The sequence below is a fragment of the Anser brachyrhynchus genome (genome assembly GCF_964034855.1).
Source record: "Anser brachyrhynchus genome assembly, chromosome: 4".
NCBI classification, from domain to species: domain Eukaryota; kingdom Metazoa; phylum Chordata; class Aves; order Anseriformes; family Anatidae; genus Anser; species Anser brachyrhynchus.
The window spans coordinates 29,406,730-29,426,979 of record NC_137698.1 but is presented as its reverse complement, the minus strand read 5'-3'; the positions used below and the strand labels follow the sequence as shown (position 1 = coordinate 29,426,979).

At 36.8% G+C, this 20,250-nt stretch overlaps 2 long non-coding RNA genes across 2 annotated transcripts; one reads left to right on the top strand and one right to left on the bottom strand.

Moving 5' to 3' along the window:
* The first annotated feature begins 2,026 nt into the window (after positions 1–2,026).
* On the top strand, positions 2,027–6,628 carry LOC308194293. The gene is made up of 3 exons (XR_013950420.1): positions 2,027–2,107; positions 4,843–5,011; positions 5,731–6,628. It is a non-coding gene; the product is annotated as an uncharacterized lncRNA (long non-coding RNA).
* On the bottom strand, positions 2,426–18,886 carry LOC308194294. The gene is made up of 4 exons (XR_013950421.1): positions 18,569–18,886; positions 16,232–16,332; positions 5,072–5,146; positions 2,426–3,969 (listed from the first exon to the last, which is right to left on the bottom strand). It is a non-coding gene; the product is annotated as an uncharacterized lncRNA (long non-coding RNA).
* Positions 18,887–20,250: the final 1,364 nt, after the last annotated feature.

Below are 20,250 nucleotides of genomic sequence, written 5' to 3'. Positions count from 1 at the left end.
CTGGGGCGCGCCGCGGTTGGCCGCCGCTTTTTGGGGGGGGGCTAGGGGCTGCTCTTATAAAGTGGGGGCAGGCGCCGCGGGTTGTGTCGGAATGTGTGAAGTCTTGTCGTGCTGAATGAGTTTTATGATTAAATCGATATTTACCACTGGTATATTAGGCTTGCTCAAAAAGGAAAGTTAGAGTTAAATGTTTCTCTTGCATGGGTGTGTTTTGGGGACCTAGTAGGATGTGAGTCTTAGTAATTCGAATATGCTGACAACACACAGGAGATCCATGTAATTAGAACTTAAAAAGTTGAAAGCTCTACACTATCAACTTTTTATAATAATACCTGACGCTACTACAGTAACCCTATAATAATACCTAGCTCTACAACACTGAACCGCATCCTCAAGATTACCAAACTATTCACCACAACATACATGAGCACTTCTATAGCAGGTTTGTCATAAATACATGCTGTTCCAGAGCCAGAGGGGTTTTTCAGTGTCTATCCTGTGCCTCTCACAACTCTGCAGGGTAACCTGCTGGTGTACTGGGAGTTTTTCCTCTTGGCACCCTGGGATCTGGCATACCAGGTGTCTGCTCCTGTAGGAGAGAAAAGAGTAATTCCTCCTGCCCTTCCCCATGTTCAGACTTAAAGCTTTGTCCTATGACAGTGACTTGGGAGGCAAAATGCATGCCTTTTATCGAACACAATCCATCCATGGCAAAACCCAAAAGGTGTGCAAAAGACAAGCAACATCTAGAGGTCACTTGGGACTGTGAACCTGCAGAAAAGCCCCTTAAGCCCAGACTCCAAACCACAACTTGACAACCGTACCCCTTTTGCAAACAGTATTTGATCCCAACCATGACAGAGCCTCATCACGCTGTCCTGTGGACTGACTTCCAAATCAAGAGCTAAAGCTGTTTTAACTCCCAGGCAACAGGTGAGCAGCAGAGTGCAATATAATTCTGAGGAGGAACATCATGAATAAAACCGTAAGAGAATTATGTGTGATGAAGGCAGAGTGCAAAGAAGACTGGGATTTGAAAGTATGATGAGAGCAGAGGAGAGTGAAACTCATTTCCCTGTGCATGTTTTCCATGTGATAAACTTCCCCTCCAGCTCTGAGAGAACTCTGTGCTCAGGGCTCAAAGGGTGCTCAAAACAATTCCTTGTCCTCCAGACTGCCTGGGCAATGCTGATTAAAATGCCAAAAGAGTGCTTCACAAATACCCCAAACAGGTTCAAGTGAGCATCTGCCAGGAAATAGATGTCTTCCTGTTGTAGTTCCACTATTTAATCACAACACGACACAGCATACACAAACTGAATTTAGCAGGAAAATTAAGCATATATGTGTATAAAGTAATAAAGCTTTGTTGTTGCTGTTGTTTACATTTATCTAAAACTATATAAGCCAAGCAGAATAGACGATTTAATGTATGTTTCCACAAAAGGCTTAACATCATTGGCAGCTGGTATTTTTTGCACTAAGTGAGGAGCCTGTATACACTCTGTATACAAACAATAGGCAGAAGTAAACTCTCTCATTGCACGATTACTCACGCCACCTTGCCTCATGCCGAAGGAAAAAAAAAAAAGGAGGAATCTTCTTTTCTTCAGTGACTACATTGAATTCCTAAAGATAGGCTGTGTAAGGCACATGGTCTAAATATTACTGCCCTATAGTGTAAGCCCTTTAACAAAAGGGAACTTTGGAAATTCGTACAATTCATACAACATTTAGATGTCAGTTGCACAGTAATTAAATATTGAACATTCATAAAATTGGTTTATATTGAATCTCAGTGACAAATGTCGTATATATACATGATGTATATAAAAATGTAAATGCAAAAATGATGTACATATACAATTAAAGCGTAAGTAGAGGCAGAATCCTACTAAAAGGCAATCCTGCAAAAACAGATCTACTAATTATTTAATTTTAAAATTAGGCAAGGGGAGCTTATTACTAGTTAGAGTGGTCTTTATTGTTATTTTGTTTGCTTTTCAGATCTGGGACTTGAGATTTACCTGAAATGGACCATAGTACAGGGTTTGTGAGCTTCTGTGAGGAAGTTGATCAGTGTGGTCAAATCAGTTCCTAGCAAAAGGTAAAATAATTGATGTCAATATAGGTTTGAATTAGTTGAATAATGAGGAAATGAAAATTAATTTTATTTGCTAAATATAAACCTCTTATCAATGCAAAAGTATATTCAAGTCTCTAGCTTGCATTTATGTAAGTAGAATCATTCGACTGTCTCACAAATCACGTCTTTCCTGCTTTTTAAAGTATTTTAGTTAAGTGTTTTGTAGTTGTACTCTGGCAACTAGATTGTGTTTTGACAGTTCCCTTCGTATTTGCGCAGAACTCCCAGCATCTTTCAAACAAGAAGATACTTTATTTCATCTGAACACTGCAACTTAGCCTCCAGCATATAAGATAGCACTTCTCTTAGAATGAGGGTAGTGAAAAGCGTGATGCATAATAAACATCATCATCCATTCAACCAGGGCATTTCAAGTAATTTGAAAAGCAGAAACACAAGCATGAAGATGTTCTACGAAAAGAATCATTTCATAGATGAACACTCTAATCACAGTAGCTGTAACTGTGAAAGCACTTGTTTTCAAGATTTAAACAGTTGAGAAACATTGGAATGTTTAGCTAGGATTGGAACCCAATGTCATCTGTTGAAAAAGGGCTACAAATGATTGCTGGCCTGTTTTCTGCCTGCAATTTCTTCGATGAAGCTCTCTGGAGGTGTTACGTTCTACATTTATTTTATCTGTTCCTGCTACTAAGACGTGTGTATAATTGTTTCCGTCATACTTTTAAAGCTAAAATGACACCATTCAAATTATTATTAAAATGTTTTATTAAATTTCCTTGAGGAATCTGTTACAAAATGTAGCTTAATCCTGTTATCTCTCCTGAACTTGAAGATTGAAAATTGCTTGGAGATTTCATATGCTGCTTGTTATATCTTAAGTGGAAAATAGAAAGAAAAAAAAGAACACCATGAATAAGAAAGGAAGGCAAGTTTCCTAGTATATTTGAAATATGAATCCCAATACTGTTGTGACATTTAACATTTATACTTTTTATGCTTTTTTATTCTAGTTGACAATACACAGTGGTATGAGAGATTATACGTAGAATAAGAAGAGTGTATTTTAATTAATGGAAGGAGCACAATAAATTTGAAAAATATACTTCTGAAAACATTTCTTCTTAATTTTTAGGTTAGTTTATTTAGGTAGTTTGGCAGCATTTTGTGTGTAACCAATTTCAGAGCTTCATCAGTATAATCAGCTACTTAGATCTTGCTTGAGATTCTTCTGTAAGTTAAGAATTTTTGACAACATACAAAGCAAGAAAAAAAAATGCCCTGGAAATATTGTTTTTAAAGGTATATAAAAACAGAATGTTAAAGTGACTGGTTTCAGCTGCCATATACTCTTCCATTTCTTATTACTGTCCAATTTACCTCTCAGCAACTGTAGCATTATTATAAGAAACTGCAGTCAGTTCGTAGTGATAAATTGCTCCTCACAGCTCTAAATATGGTCTCCACAAAGCATGAAATGATACAAACTCTGGGAAATCTGTTTACACGTTCAGAAGTATAGTATGAATAGATTTTAAAAAAGCTTTTGTCTTCTAATATCCTGTGGTGGGTCAAAGAAATCCTTCATAAGATCATTTATTCTGATGATGACTCTTCTCTGATTTGGGTCAAGAGATGTCTAGAATTCTACTAGTGTTGATTCAAGACTAAAACTTACACTGAAGAACCTAATCACATCACAGAAAATGCCTTGGTATAGGCAAGTGATTAACTGAAGAGCTAAAACGACTTAAGCCTTTCCATTAGCACTGTTCAGAACAGCATTTACTGCTCTTTCACATGATGTGGATACAGTTATGCAGCTTGTCAATTCTTAGCTCAGTTCAGCACCAGTCCTTCTGCTATAAATAAAAGGAGAAAAGATAGAGTGAGCATTTATGAATTTGATGAGTACTGGAGCAACGATACTGGAAAAAGCATTTGAAACACACAAAACTGAAGTTACAGTAGGACTTTTTGCCAGCACAGTGACATCAAAAACCTACGTCCCTATGTGTCTTTGCCGTGCTTATAGTTTTTACTTAGACTTTCCCCAAATGGTCCAGAGCAAAAGGATGGCACTTGACATCACTCCTTACTTTTATCATTTTAAAAGGAAAGTTTTTTTCTTGTAGTCTTTCAAATTGCTTTCATTTAGACCTACAAAAATAGATAAGTACATGAGCTGAATGTCTTGTAAAATGACCAGTACTTTAGAGTGCTAACATCTGAATTGTCACTCTGACATCTGAGAATAATTACTCCAGGGAAGTGAAAAAATCATTTTAAAACTTTCTTTGAGTTCTGTTTGCAGACTTACGAAAAAAAAGAAAAAGAAAGAAAGCTCAGAAAACTAATCTTTGTTGTTACAAGAGGTACCCTTAAGCTGCATGTGAACTCCACCTATTTCAGAGCGAACAATAGAAAGACCGACTTACTAAATCTCTTACTAAAGAAGGTCAGAAGGACATAACAGTTGCTGGCACTTCTCTTGTATTAGACGATCTTGGTAATACATCCATATTACTATGCTTGTACACCAATTTGCAGGGAGGATTTTGTCCAAGGCTGCTTGGAGGCTCATAAGTTAAGTGGGATATTCATTGCGTCTAGTAGCAATGACTGTGGTGTCTCCATAGTATGCATTCATGTTGTTCCTTATATATAGACCAGTTTTAAGGGAAAAATACAGGCTTAGAATTGCAACAATTTTGAAAATACTGTTCTTATTTCAGAGCCCTTTCTTCACTCATCAGCTAAACTCCTGCAAGGGAGATGGAAGTATTCCTGATCAGGAGCAGTAGGAAGGAGAGGAAATCAGATCATCAACAGAACATTTTATGTATCACTGTTGCTAGTCACATTTCATTCCAACCACATGAATCAATATTGTAGCTTACACAGGTGAGATATCTTGTTCTGAAACAAGATTAAAATAGTTACAGTACAGAATGTTTTACTCACTTCAAAGCTTCAAATTATTGTACAGTTGGCACAAACTCCTTTTTCCTTCTGTGTATAGAGTTGGGCAGGCTATAACTAGATGAAAAGAAACAACATGTAAGTATATTTATATATAAGTATATGCTTAGTATAAAAGACTTTTTCCCAAAAATATATATTTTAAATATGGAAAAATATACAACTTCATCTTATAGTCCCATTTTCCTCTTAATTTCTCCTTCCAAATGTAGCCAGTATTTCTCTGATAATTGAGCTGCCCACAGTCAATTTCATCAATAATAATTCAAATCCCTTCATCGATGGGCTGACTAGTTCACCTCCAGTTACTCCAAGAGTTTGTGCAATTCATTTATCAACTTTTATTAGAATCTATTAGATTCTTTTTCTAGTTATGATTTCAGCCCAATATTTGAAATTATATCAATATAAGCATAGTTTAATTAGTTGCCAAACCAACTGCATCCAAGCTACATCTATAAATGTGACTTATTCTGTTATGTATAAATAGCTCAGATATTTCAAACGTCTGCATAGCTGAAATCTGCATAGGGAGGCATATTTGGAGAGAGTAATATGCTTTGTAAAATTGAGCATGGCTTATATGTAATCACCTCAGTGAAAGAAAATGTTTCAGTAACCTGTTTATCTGACTGTCATAGGTTCCTGTGGTCCCGGCATGTCTCCCACGGCCTTCTGTGAAGACTCTGTGGTTATCAGAGCATTTTACTGACTGTCTCTGGAACCTGGAAGACCTTTTTTTCTGTTCTGATACACGTTCTCAATTAATCCGTCACGTTTTGGCTGCACAGCCTAGTATTCTTTCAGTGCTTGCAACAGTGTTTTGGGTAGACAGGCACTCATTAAAGTGTCAATATGTGACAGACATTAGGCATGAAATCCATGAAGAAATTAAAGAATGTAATTTTTAATCCACTTATGTAATCACTGAATCTAAAAGATGTTTCTCTCTGTGTTCAGATGATTTGAGGTAGATTTCTGCACACTTGACATCTCAGGTAGTGTTTCTTACATTGCAGTTTCATAATTTTAATGCAGCATAAACTGGCACTGCCAACAAAATAGATGGTTTTTGCTCTTCCCCCAGTTTTCATTTTCCATCCTGTTCCTTGTGCCAGCACTGATGTTCATGCAGACATGAGTGAGTGGGGGTAAGGAAGTGATCCAGTAAAAATTAAAGAACAGGCACCCCCAGGTTAGTTTTTAGCCAGATCAATCCCAGATCCCACATTTCACTGTAGCTCTACAAACGCTAGTGCCAATGTAAAGGGGCTGCAGGATGTGCAACGAGCAGGTAAGAAGGAGCCAAATGCAAGACTGTGACATTAGTTGCCAGTACCACTCTATGCTGGATTTAACTTCTTCTGAAATCGTGGGACACCACCTGGGTGATAGAGGCTACTTCTTGTAACCAATCCTCCTACTTGGCTTTTTCCAGTAAGGAAAATCACAGTCAATCTTTTCCTCAGAGTATATTCATGCAGGATGTGGATTTAGTAGATATTTTTTGTTCTCCTGTCAAAACACTGACTTTGTACAGTTATATGCAAATAAACATAATCAAATAAGCATTTAAAAGATGTATTTGCTCATACCTCAATACTGACTTTGGTGGAGGCGTAGTACAATAGTAATCATAATGATGGTCATTGTAGAAGTACCAACACTTTGATAATCCTGCTATAATAATGTATCTTAGATTTACTCCAGCTTTGTCAAAGCAATCTCAGCACGTTCTTCTCATATGTTTCTGTAAATTGCCACGTCACAAAGGAAAACTAGAAGAAAAGCATACATTCCTACAGACACCTGCTTGTTCATTGACCAGTGACTGAAACGTACTTCCTGCTTTAATTAATCTGAAAGACATACTGTTATCAGGATGTTATAATGTATATCTGGTTACAGATTTTGATTATTTTTGTGTTGTAACCCAGCAGACAGCCAAGCACAATACAGCCTTGCGCTCGTTCCCCCTGACCCAGATGGATGGGGGAGAGAGTTGGAAAACGGTAAAAGTGTGAGAACTTTTAGGTTGAGATAGGGACAGTTTAATAAGAAAAGGAAAAGGAATAATAATAATAGAATAAAAGAAACAAGTGATGCACAATGCAATTGCTCACCACCAGCCAACTGATGTCCAGCCTGTCCCCAAACAATGGCAGCCCCCCAGCCAAATGCCCCATTTTTATTGCTGAGCGTGCTGCCGGGCAGTGTGGGACATCCCTTTGGGCAGCCTGGGCCAGGTGTTCTGGCTGGGTCCCCTCCAGCTCCTGGGGCACCCCCGGCCCCTCACTGGCAGGGCAGTACGAGGAGCTGGGAAGGCCTCGCCTCTGGTCCAGCGCTGCTCTGCAACAGCTAAACATTGGTGTGTTATCACTGCTATTTTCATCAAAAGTTCAAAACAGCACCGTATCAGCCACTATGAAGAACATTAACTCTATCCCAGCCGAAACCAGGACAATTATATAGCTAATAATCTTCTGTCAAGACCCAGGGTATTTAAGAGTTAAGGAACAACATCCAAGCTCCTAGCACTGAAATTTATGCCTCCTCCTATTTATGAAGTACTAGCTTGTTTCTTTCTTTTTTCTTTTTTTCCCCTCTCCAACAGACCACTGTTAAAAAACAGAAGAACGAAAGGACTATGACAAATTCTAAAAATTCCCTTTGAGACAAAACCTGTTTTGTAAGGAAAACCATAAAAGGCACGTCTTTGAAATATCTGAAGAAAGCAGTATAACCTAAGATAACAAGAAGGTCCAGGAAACCTGCAGGTGAGAAAGTTGCAAATTTAGACTCACTGTTGAATACTTTTTGAGAAAGTATTACATCCTTATGAATTATATGCATTGACATTTGTTCTTCACATTTCTTTTGGTACTCAGGGAGTTCCTTCCACAAAATATACTGATTTCTCCATCTGTTTGGCTGGAACATGATCGTGTTTCCATTGCATTCAGAATTAACCACAGAGAACCAGTGTACTTTTGACCTTTGGCTCTCTTATTGTAATTCTCTGTAGCTACGAAAAAAAACCAAAACTTTACAGGAAAAAAAATCTCAGAGAACAAAAGTCCTTCTGCCTAGCAAAAAAAAAAAAAAAAAAAACATGCTGAAAGCACATTGCCTTAATGCTCAAATCTCATCACTGACTCCTCAGTGGTAGGTAAGATCTGCATAATGCTCTCCCAAATATGAGAGCTACAACTGAAGTTAGCCTCCTCAATAAGCCTCGTGTCTGTTGAAAGCAGCCTGTTTGGAAAGACACCTGAAGAAATATGGAATTCATTCATTCATATTTGATGCCTCTGAGCTCAATGTTTTCAGGTAAAACTGAAAATCTTGTAGACGGAGTTGCCTTCCGATAACACCACCAGTAAAACGTACTGGAAACGATCACAATTCAGAGCACTTACTCAATGACTTTTCAGAGATAATAGTGTCAGAGAGCAAGCAAGCACATTTCACATTAGATACACAAGTTGTACTCAATGTACCACAGCAATCTAAAGAAAGCAGAAAAAAATTAGACTGAGCATATTACACAGGATATTCATTGTGCTGGATGAAATAATATCCAATATCAGTCATTTAAAAGTAGCTAGAGGGAAGTCTGTGTACACATTGTGATTTTGAATGTTTGTGCCACTTTTAATTAAGGGTTCATATATAGTTTGTTTCCCCATGAAATTTACAACAGTGAGTTACACGTCTCCATTCCTTTCCAGAAACACATCTAAATAACTTAGCTACCTTCATGACATACTTGCACCTTCATTAGCCTCCAGGGATGTCATAAAATTTCTCCCTCTGCTTTGCCTCCTTATTCTTGGTTACCTATCTGGGGAATTTGTTTTTCATTCTGTCCCTCTGTCAGGAGTGCCAGGAATTTTATATACCCTCTGCTCTCCTGTCATGCCATGTTCCTGTCTTTTCGTGTTCGTTTGATCTAATCCTCTCTCTTTTTGATAGTGGTAATTTGTTGTTGTAGATACAAAGCTCTTTGGGAACCAAGGAGCACAGACCCAGGAGAGACCTAGCTCATCAATTCCAGGTCTCCTGCAATCTCAGACAATCATGTGACTTGTGTTTGGTCCAGATGGACTGAAAAAACATCCACTTCGTGCATCACAGGAGAGAAAATATTTTTGTTTTATGAACTGTGCAGTAAGATGAAAAGCAATACCACTGCACTGCCTCTAAAGAAGTGTAAAACAGACTGCGTGAAAGGACAAAAATCATTCGTGTAGTACTAAGCAGCCATTGTATACATAAATTACCTCAGTTTTGACCAGGTGAAAGGAGAGGTACAGTGCAAATAAGATCAACAGTGCCAATATCCCATCTCCCTTTGTATGAACCAATACCTTTTTGTAAAACATAATCCACATTACCATTATTTTAGCCCTGAATGAAGTACGTGTCCTGAAACTCTGTGAGAGCTTCTGAGATCTGATCTCTAGTCTATTTGAAGATTGATTTTTAGTAACGAGTTTTGAATATGTGAAAGAGCTGAACTGGTTAACCTGCCTGTTGTCAATTCTCAGCCTGAAGCATTAGGTGGCCAATATATGAAAACTTCGGTTTGCCTATTGTCACAAGTGTTCTGGTAAACAATGAGGTGGCGAAATTTGCTGACAATATTACGGCACGTGGAAAGACTGACTAGGTGGGTGGTAAAATGTCAGGAAAATTTCAGAATCAAATATTGTAAAATCATACATATAAGAAAAAACAGTTAATTTTACATATACTGTAATGGGCTCAGACCTGTTTACTACAGATCTGGAAAATACCTCAGGTTTATAATAAATAGTTCTATTAAAACACTAGCTGGGCATTCAGTAAGAAACCAAAAAAAAAAGGAAAAAGAAAAAAAGAGAGAGGCAAAGTCAGATAGGAGAAAGAGAATGAGAAAGACAAAAAAAGAAAAGAATATTTAAACAGGGAACAAAACAGAAGAAATATTATGCCACAGAATCAATCCACTCTGCCTCTACATATGAAATACTCAATGCAATCCCTCATCTCAGAGAGGATAAAGTAGAACTGGAACAAATGTAGAGAAGGTTCTGTACTAAAAAGACAGCCTTCTCCAGTCTGCAAAAAAGACAACCAAAACTAAAAAGACAGCCTTCTCCAGTCTGCAAAAAAGACAACCAAAATGTACTGTCAGGGAGGCTTATGAGTGATATGAATAAGAAACAACATTTTACAATGACAAGACATTAAAATAATGACATTAAAATATTAAAACCTGCATGATGCAAGTCAAAATGAAAAAAAAAAAGATTTATTTTTTACACAACACACATAAGTGAGCTTTGGAACTCCTTTCCACATTTTTTTCTGGATACCAGAAGATTTTATTAATTGGAAAAATAACATCACTGCTTCAGAAATTTCCTGAGGTACAGATTGCTGCAAGCTAAGAACACCTATGCTAGCTTTGTTAATTATGTTTTTCCTTTAGACAGTCACCATCATCCATTCCTGCAGACAGGATATTCATCTATATGAGTCTTAGGTCTAAACAAATACAGATGTTTTTGTGTTCTTTCTCAGAGCAGCAGTTCTGAGTGCCCAATTCCACTGAGACTTCCTAACAACCAGAAGTCCTGAAGCAATGGCTACTTCACAGGAACTCTCTGCCTGATCTGCTTCTATATACGGTAAGTCAGATATAGAAGCAATGCTCTGACTTTCTGTACCCTCTCAGAGCAACTTATTAACATATACACGATTGGCGTGGCATTGCCTAAGAGTCAGATATACTAGATGTGTGCTGCATGGTGTGTTTAGTTTTATTTCTGTGCAGAATTTCCCTGAGAGACATATATGCATCTTAGCCAACAATAAAAATCAATTAAATTTCAGAAATGGCTTTCTCTTCCTACTCAGAAGGTTAATTTCTGTCACAATATGGCTCTCTAAAGCACAAAGCATTTTTCTTGAAAAAAAGTACTATGTCTTCACATTGTATTTTAGTAATGATAATTAGGGGATACCTCTCACAAAAAAAAAACATTCAGTTTAAATCAGGAAAAGGTGTGTGTCTTTTAATAAACTTATTTCTCTTATTGCTTAAATTAATTAAACCAAAAAAGTCAAAATTCCATTTGTCAGTATCTAAAGTTTGTTTTCTGCATTTTTGAGATATGCAATAGACTTATTTTGCTTTTGCTGTTCAAGACGGATTCAGAAAAAAACTAGAGAAGTATTGATTGATTTATGGATAAAACCAAAAAAAAAGAAAAAGAAAAAGAAAAAGAAAAAGAGAAAAGTCATATCCTAGCAAAAGTTACAAGTGAATGGATTTATCCTCATGTAGCAAGTCTCTACAGTCAGGAGGTTGTTTGTGCTTTCGGGCCTTCTCTTTTATCTTCAGATTCTGTTTGCTATAAGCTGGTGTACTTCGTGTACTTCCTTCAGAAACATAGCTCTGAGACAGTATGGGAAAAGAAGCGTAACTTCTCTAGAAGCTTCCACTCAGAAGCAATGTGTACTTTGCTGTCCAATGTCTACTGCCCCTATTCAGGATCATAGTTTGTTGGATATTAGAAACTATTCTGCTTTTTTTCAAGAAAGCTTTTTCTTTTTTTCTTTTTGCTTCAAGAAAGAAGTGAGGAAGAAGGTAGAGCAGACCATTATAAAAAAGAAATTGAGTAGAGAAGCAAAATTCAACAAAAATATTAGAAGACTTGACATCTGATTTCACACCTGTGATGAGCTTCTTGATAAATAATTATTACTTAATCCCATCAGTGAGAAAGGTATCCTTCATCCTGTGGCCAGAAAGTGGCACTTGAACTTTAAAAAATCATGGCTGTCTCTTGTAAAAGTAAGAGATGCCTATAATTTCTTTAACTGGATTTGCTTTCTCAAGTAACTCAATATATTCAAAGGAAATACAATACAGAGATGCTCATTCGTTTTTCTATTCATCTGGGAATGTCTGCTGATTGGAAATGATCTAGTTCCTTATTCCCACAAAGCTGAAATCACGCATACACAAAATGGCTACGTGCACACACATACAAAGGTAAGACAGCTTTGTGTCCCTGCTTTTTAGGCGTCTTAGGTAACTATCCTGTTTTTTTAGTGCCAGAGAAGAGGAGGGATTTTCAGTTGCAGATGAATTCACGAGGAAAAAAGAGAAACTTTGTACAGCATATTCTGCAAGTTTGTAAGTGGAGCCATTTCATCAGACTCACTTCCTTGTATCTTCAACCTATGTCTTACTCACTGAGACAGCTGGGGCTTCTCATCAGATTTCTTGTCTATCCATTCTCTAGAACTCAAGAGAGTACCTTAACTTAGCAATACTGATGTTTATATCTTTTCTCTCCAGCAATGAGGTAGGAATCTCATTGCGCTTGGATGAGCTCACTACACAAGTGAGAAAGTGTATGTGGGTCTGGCTGGGATGGAGTTACCTTTCCCAACAGCAGCCCATACAGTGTAGCTAATCACCCTACACTGTAGCTAGAAGGGCCCAAAAGCAATGTTTTGGGTATTGCTGAGCAGGGCTGGCACAGCACCAAGACTCCCTCCAAACCCCTCAAAGCCAGCAGGCTGGGGGTGGGCAATAGGGGACATCCCCAGGGCAGCTGACCCCAACTCACCAAAGGGATGTCCCATACGGTATGGTGCAGCAACAAAAGGTGGGAAAGGAGAAGGGGGACTCGTATTATGAATACATCTGTCCTCCCAAATAACTGCTATACATATTGAGACCCTGCTTCCCAGGATGCACCCAAACATCACTTGTTGACGGGAAGTAGAGAATACCTGACCCCCCCCCCCCCCCCCCCCCCTTTGGTTTGTCACAGCCTTTGCTTGCTTTTTTTCCATCTTTCTTTTCCTTTTACTTAAATTATCCTCATCCCAACCCATGAGCCTCTCTCTTTCCATCATACTTTCCTCTCCCCCTCTGCTTTTGGGGAGGGGAAGTGAGTGGTTGTGGTGGAGCTCAGGTGCCAGCTGGGTAAAACCACCACAGAAAGTTAAAATGGTAAGTACAGATGACGTGTGCAAATGATACCAGATCAGAGGTCACACTGTCATTGAAGAATTGGTTAATACAGTGCCAGATAGAACTGATGGGATTCACTGGGAGTGAAAGGAATTACTGACAATGCACAAATCAGACTACATGACAAACAGGCTGGTGAAAAGAGTGATGTTAAAAGATGGAGAGAAATTAACAGTGAAAGGACAATTATTTTCATAGAGGAAAAAAAACCTGACATCAAACACTAGATCAAGACTGGTTTTGGTAGCAAGGGAAAATCTGGCTATTAGCAAAAGAGAAGCAGTAACTGTGAATAAGAAGGCTTAACCTAAGCACATTATTTATTAGACTACACATTGTGATGTATGTGACATTGGCATATGAAGCTTTGTGGACAAGCTAACCGTAAACCACCTACTCAGCTATTTGAGAAATATATATACAAGAGCAGAAGAGAGCAATATTAGAATACTGGGGAGGGGAACAATAATCAAACAGTAAAGTATTTTTTTAGTCATCTACATACCCATGTTAAAAATAAAAATAAAAATCAAACCTAGTCAGAAGACTGAGTAAACTTGAAATACAAAGGGAAGGCAGATATTTTTGCAACTATATTGAATGTTTATCTCTTATCTTTTAAAAATCCAGTGGTATTTTACTTACTCTTAGTAACTTACAAAGGTTACAACAAGATAACCTACAATGGTTAAAGAAATAAAAAAACACAAAGGTCCTTGAAGGACAATTACTCAGCAAATAAACAACATGTTCTTCATTTTAATTACTACTTTATTGTCACATGCATGTAGTCTGTTCTGCCCTCAATTTCTTCTTTGTCATCTGTTATTATGCCATATAGTAAAATCACTCTGTGATTTTTACTTAAGATCAATGAAACTTGTTTTAGGGAGCTGGTTTCCTTCATGAAGCTGACCAGTATTGGGTAAAGGAATAGTATTAACAAATCTTTTATCATATTGCAAAGAGTTTGTTTAGATAATGCAGTGATTACTCAGCTAGGTATTCTTAGATGCCTCCTAATTATAAATTGTGATAAAAAATAGAAATAGCTAGGTGCTTTTGTCAGGCAAAATTTTATTTTTGTTCTGTAAAAAGTAGATTGTGATGTTAGTCATGAATTCAAAATAAATAATATAGAGAACAGATTCCAGCAATATCAGTGAACTCAAAACTAGAAATTTGGCATTTAATCAAATTGTTAATAATTCCAGATGGTACAGTCCTGTCTGAAGCATGTTCAGAACACAAGTTCACCAATTACAGTTCTTGTTCTGAATTAAAATGTTTTCACAGACAAAATGTTTCATTTTCTGATCTCCATGTAGTGAACATATAATGTAAATAATTTTGCACCAGACGATACCCTTTTGAAGAAAGGCAGTATTTATATATTGATGTATTTTCCATCTTTTTCAAATACTGTGTTTCATGGAAATTTCTGTTTGAGAGATACAAAAGCGAGCTCACGTGCAATTGTATTGATGTGGAAAGTTAATGAGGGACAAGTTACTGAAAATTATTAAGAAGCTCAACACTTTGCTGGCTTCTCTAGTCCCTTTTCCCCTGCCTAACTGGGCTGAGAAGGGCCATGTGTTGCTGAAGTCTTTGCAGGCACCATGGTGGACCTCACCAAGCTTGAATTTCCACAAATTCATGAAGGGGCAATGGCTGTAGAAAAATCCAGTCATGAGCTATTACATCTGTTGAAGGGATTATAAATTCTCCTTTGACAAGAGCTCACTGGAATAAAAATGCTACTTGTTTATTTCACAAATCAAGCACAAAGTTTCACTAGAAGTTATCCTGAACTAGCAAATAAAAAGACTTAATTCCTGTCATGTTAAGGTAATCCAAATTCAGAGAGAATATGGAGCTTCTCTTAGCTTTACAAGAGAAAATGTAACACATCTGTAAACCTTACAATGAAAATGAAATGAAAACTCACTTGTATTTTTTCTTATGCTGTTTCTCACTGTATCAGTGAACCTTCCTATCACTGCTGCAGGAATCTTTAACAAAAAGATTCAGCACACAGAGATTGAAAAATAAAATTTGATTCTCTTGGACTTTGATTAGAAGTGATCATAACTGTAATGCTCTGCTAGAAAAAATAAGAGGGCACATTTATTACACAAATTTAAGTGTTCTACACACAATTTAAATGAATTTAAAAATGTTCTTTCTCATGTGCATCAATTGAAAGTTTGCAGTGTTAAAAAAAACATACACAAACTGTCTATATAACACTCCACACTGAGGTATGTTTCTATTAATTCAAGCATTAAATGCCTATCATTCCGTTTCCAGGTTCAAACCATGGCTTTTGTTCCTGCGTCTTTTTTAAGTGAAAGATAAGCACACACACACAAAAAAATACAAATTTCAAACAGATTCATTCTTAATATTGGCATATTATTTGCTCCACTCTATCTTGTTCCTTTTGAGAGGAAATATTGGTAAGCAGAAGCTGCTCTTGCTCAAAACTCTGATTTTTAGAGTCTTACATGGATCTAATTTCATCATTTTTTCCTATACTGTCCACATAAGGCTATTCAAAGAGTGAGTGCAGAGTAGTCAATAGCGCATTAAAAACAGCAGCAACCTGTATATCTCATTGTCCATGGATGATCAGTGGCATCCCATAGAAATCTTTATGCAAGTTCGAAGTGGTAGTGCTTCAAAAGCATTTTGAAGGATTAATGCAGAGAAATGTTCCCCTTCCCAGAAATACTTAAGCTGCATAACTTTACTATTTTCTATTATACAGATGACATAACTAATTTAAAGTAATATTAGTACTAATTAAGCAGAATTTGGACATTGATGACTATCTTTGAAGAAAATATAATAAGGATTCTTCATTTCTAAGTTTGAGGAACCCAAAAAGATAAATGCAAAGGTATTTTTTAATTGTTAAAGATGAATACTGCATTGCAGATGCTTTAGGGACTGGTATGACATACTGTCCACAATTTGAAATGGTACAGTTCACAGCAGACCTCTTTGACAAGATGCAATATTGCTCAGATGTAAGATCTTAAAGCTTGTGAGAGTTTCCCCAGAGCGGCTTTTGGAGAAACTACATTATATGCAACACTTACTTTTTGTTAGAAAAAAACATCCCATTGCTTGACACTTCAGATTTATATGGCCAAAACCCCCTGAATATATTTTAGAGACACCATCACAGTAAAATAACGAGCTGTAAAAAACAAAAAAAAGAAGAAAACCAAGGTCAATCGGTCATACTTAACAATACAGAGAGACTAATGCATCCAAATGTTACATCAATATCCATATAATTTGGGGAAAAACTACAGGTTGGATAAAGGCAGGAAGTGGAAAGAGGAACTTTTCTAAACAGGCAGTTATGTTATGTTGCTTCCTAAAAGCTGTGTACATAGGATCCTTTGCAACCCTCAGTACCATGTTTTTGACATATTTTCTATTGATAATGCTATGATTTGTTGTTCTGTTGTATACATTGTGGTTTTGATGCTATGCTTTTTACTGTGAACATAAGAAAAAGAAAAGGGGAATTTCTAGGTGAACATTATGACAGATTTACTGGTTTTAATAGGTAACAATTACTCCCAGTTGTGAAGCTCAAGCTTTGGCAGAAATGCAATTGAGGATATCTTAATCTCTGTTCTAGCACTAAGGAAGTGATCAGATAAGGGCAAGAAATTGAATAAGCACAGCTTGGAAAGTTCTTCTCAATATGGAGATTACTATTACTATGCCAAAAACTGGTGCTTTGACCATATGCACTTGTCCTCGTCTATTGTAGCATGAAATTAAACACATTTTTGTAGGCTGACTCTAAAAGGTGTGTTCCCTTTGAATATGTTACTGCATGGTAGGCGTAAGAGATTCCATAGTCTCAAAAATTCTTATTTGCTGTATTCATAAATCAGAACACCAAGACAATTTAGGTATGCCAGACACTTAAAATCACGTAAGTAAAATGAAACGGGTCATCAGTCAAATTATTGGTTTCATGGAGACATATGTTGTACCTAATATTTTAAAATCTTCAACTTTCTACCAGTTAGTAGTTCCCATCACATCACATTAAAGACATTTTGGAAAACTTTCTAAGTGGATACACTTTTCCATGTTTAACAGGAACCTCATACTTCCAAAAACTCTATGAGGCTTAACTATGTGTTAAAAACAATACCTGGTTCACAGAGACAAAAGAAAAAAAGAAGTCCCCTTACAGTTGCCCTAGTTTTTGTTGGAAAAAGGGTGGAGAACAGCAAAACATAAGACAAAGTTGGTTGTTTTTTGTTTTTTTTTCTCCAAAGGAAAACTGTATTATTCTAATCTGCTGCAATTATTCAAGAAGGTGAAAGTAGATAAAAATGGATATGCATTCAATGCAGTAAGTACTCAATAAATAAGAATCTCTGTTTGTATTAGTTTTACCAGTATTTAAGTTCCTGGCAAAAAAGGCTCTCCAAAGATATTCCCTAATCATTCCTGACCTCAGAGAACAAGCTGTGATAGCGCTTATTTTACATGGAAAAATGTTTTTACAATAGTGGATCATCATCATTTGGGGTGTTAAACATTCTTGCTTCTGTGGTAAATTGTAACAACTACCTCACTCAAACTCCAAGGTTAAAAAGCTAGAGTAGCTTGGCAGTATTAAAACCAGACTGATTCAGGGAATTTATTGAAGATACAGTCAGTAACTTCCATTAAATGTCATGTTAAATAATCACATTAAACAATAATGAATTGCTTTAAACAATAATGAGTGACAATGATTGTATAAATGAAAATATTCCCAATAAAATACTTTCTGATTAAATCTAAAATTTTAAGTATTATTTAAAATGATGAAGCTTTAAATAATTAGAATTCCACAGAGAACTTACATGCTTGCAATTTAATTTAATTCTAGCATATTTTTCCCAATACACTAGAAATCCTTTCCTTCTACCAACCTGTCTCAGTTTTGTCACTGTAGGAATCATCACCTATCACATACTTTATTATACTGCATTTTTATTTTATTCAACACTAGTAAAATTGACCATGGTTCATCACATCTTCATTCATGTACGAATTACAAAATCCAGTTTACTTCATCCATGGTCTATTTCTCATTAGAAATAAATCCAATGTGCTTTTCTGCTCTGCAAGTACAGCTGCCACTTCCAGTTTCCCCTACCACTGAAAATTGCTCAGGTCTATTTGCCTAATGTAGCTTACCTCATTTTAGGTAATGGCATTGAAGCATCCTAAAGCTAAAAGGATGAGATGAAGTTGAGATCCAAAGTGCTTTTTGTACAGGAAAATGTTAATTGCAGTATTGCAGACTTCCCTCATTTATTAAAACTGGGAAGAAAACAGTTAAAGTCCCTATCTGTTATGTACTATGTGTGGTCTAGAACAGTAATGTCAAAGTAAGACAGCATTTTTCTTACCTGGTTTGTTATTTAGCATGTGGTATAGCTTCCTGAGTGAAAGAGATGCAGGTATTGATGCTGCCTCAATCCATGCTGGGCTTTACAATTTAAAGTACAACACATAACATGGCATACAGCACCTTGCTGCCTGAAAAATGCCGTTTGAACAAGCACATGCTCCCTGCATCTTCTGTAGTAGTGACATGCACTGGCAGTACATGTTGGTACAACAAGGCCATTTACACCAGATTGCTAATTTTTCAGCAACCCAGGCTGAACTACCAATGTAGGCCACATCGACTTTGAACCCAGTTACTGAAGATCTGGAAATCCTCTCCTCCCCCCAGAAAAAGAAATTGTCTCGAGTGGAACTAATATAAGGTTAGCCCCATGTCCTGGCTAGTTAGCTTAACCATTAGCACATGGTTAAAATTTCATTAATGGTAGACTGGGAGGGGGAGGAGATAAATCAAGACAAATCAATAACAATAAATGCAGTTATTCCCCCTTATATCCATTGTATGTTAAGTGATTCTGGCATCAAAACTAATTATTTTCAGAAAAAAAAATTATAATATTTCAATGTCAGAGATGTAGCCAATGTTACACTGTAATCTGTGAAAGTATCATAACCCTGAGAATTTATTGGACCTGTCTTATCTTGGTTCTAGGTATCATACAGATATCTGGAAGGGCTTATCCCAACACACTGACTGTGCTAGCCTTTGGATGTATCTAATTATACACCTAAAAGTAAAATGAGGATCATTGCCAATGCATAGTTACCAACACAATCACTGATGAAATGGAGGAAAACTCATGCTGTGGATGGTTTGGCTTGAAGCCCTGGATGTCTTATAAAAATTTAGATGTCATTAAGAAAAATCCATTGTTTTCAGAGTTATTATTTCCCTGCTGAGAAAACATCCTCCAGTCTGCAAAACCAGCATATTAGCTTAGCATGAAAACAACAATCTTATGGCATTTATTTCCACTAGGATGCTAGAAACTCTAATGAGAAATTGAATGTGAAAATACGTTTATTGATGGAAAGAGAACAGGCTTAGAGAACCAAAATTTTTCCTTTTTTTTTTTTTTCAGTTATCAGGGGTTTCATCTAATTCCACAAACACATACTGTTTAATAAGATATTTAAGTTACACTGGAGTAAGAGAGAACCTGTAGTGTCCCTTGCAGTCATCACTGGATTTATATTTTGGTTCCTTTTTTTTTTTTTTGTATTACACAAGGTTGAAATCTGAACTACAGACACTTGGAAGAAAATAAGAAAATATAACAACCTCATCCATCTGTGTCAAGTCTCCTTGCTCCTTTCCTGAGATACACTGGCTTACCCAGGCTAAACATCCATTGCTCCAATCCACCCTCCTTTGGAATTTTCCATACGTGAAAACACGATAAAAAATTGACTCGGGCATAAATATCCTGTGTTTAGCTCCATTTCTGGGCTGATGTGTGTTACACTTTAACCCTCCCTAGTGTTGGCCTTCCGACACAACAGAAAAGGCTGCATGTATTGCATCTTTTAATTTTGCTGTGATGTTATAACCATTTATTCTGAACAGCAAAGGAAGCAGGCTGTATGGAGATTTATCGTGCTGCTTACTTTAAAAGGCAAGCAGTTTGTTTTCAAGAAGGGGAGGAACAGTGGAAGTAGTTAAATGAACTAAATGCCTAAA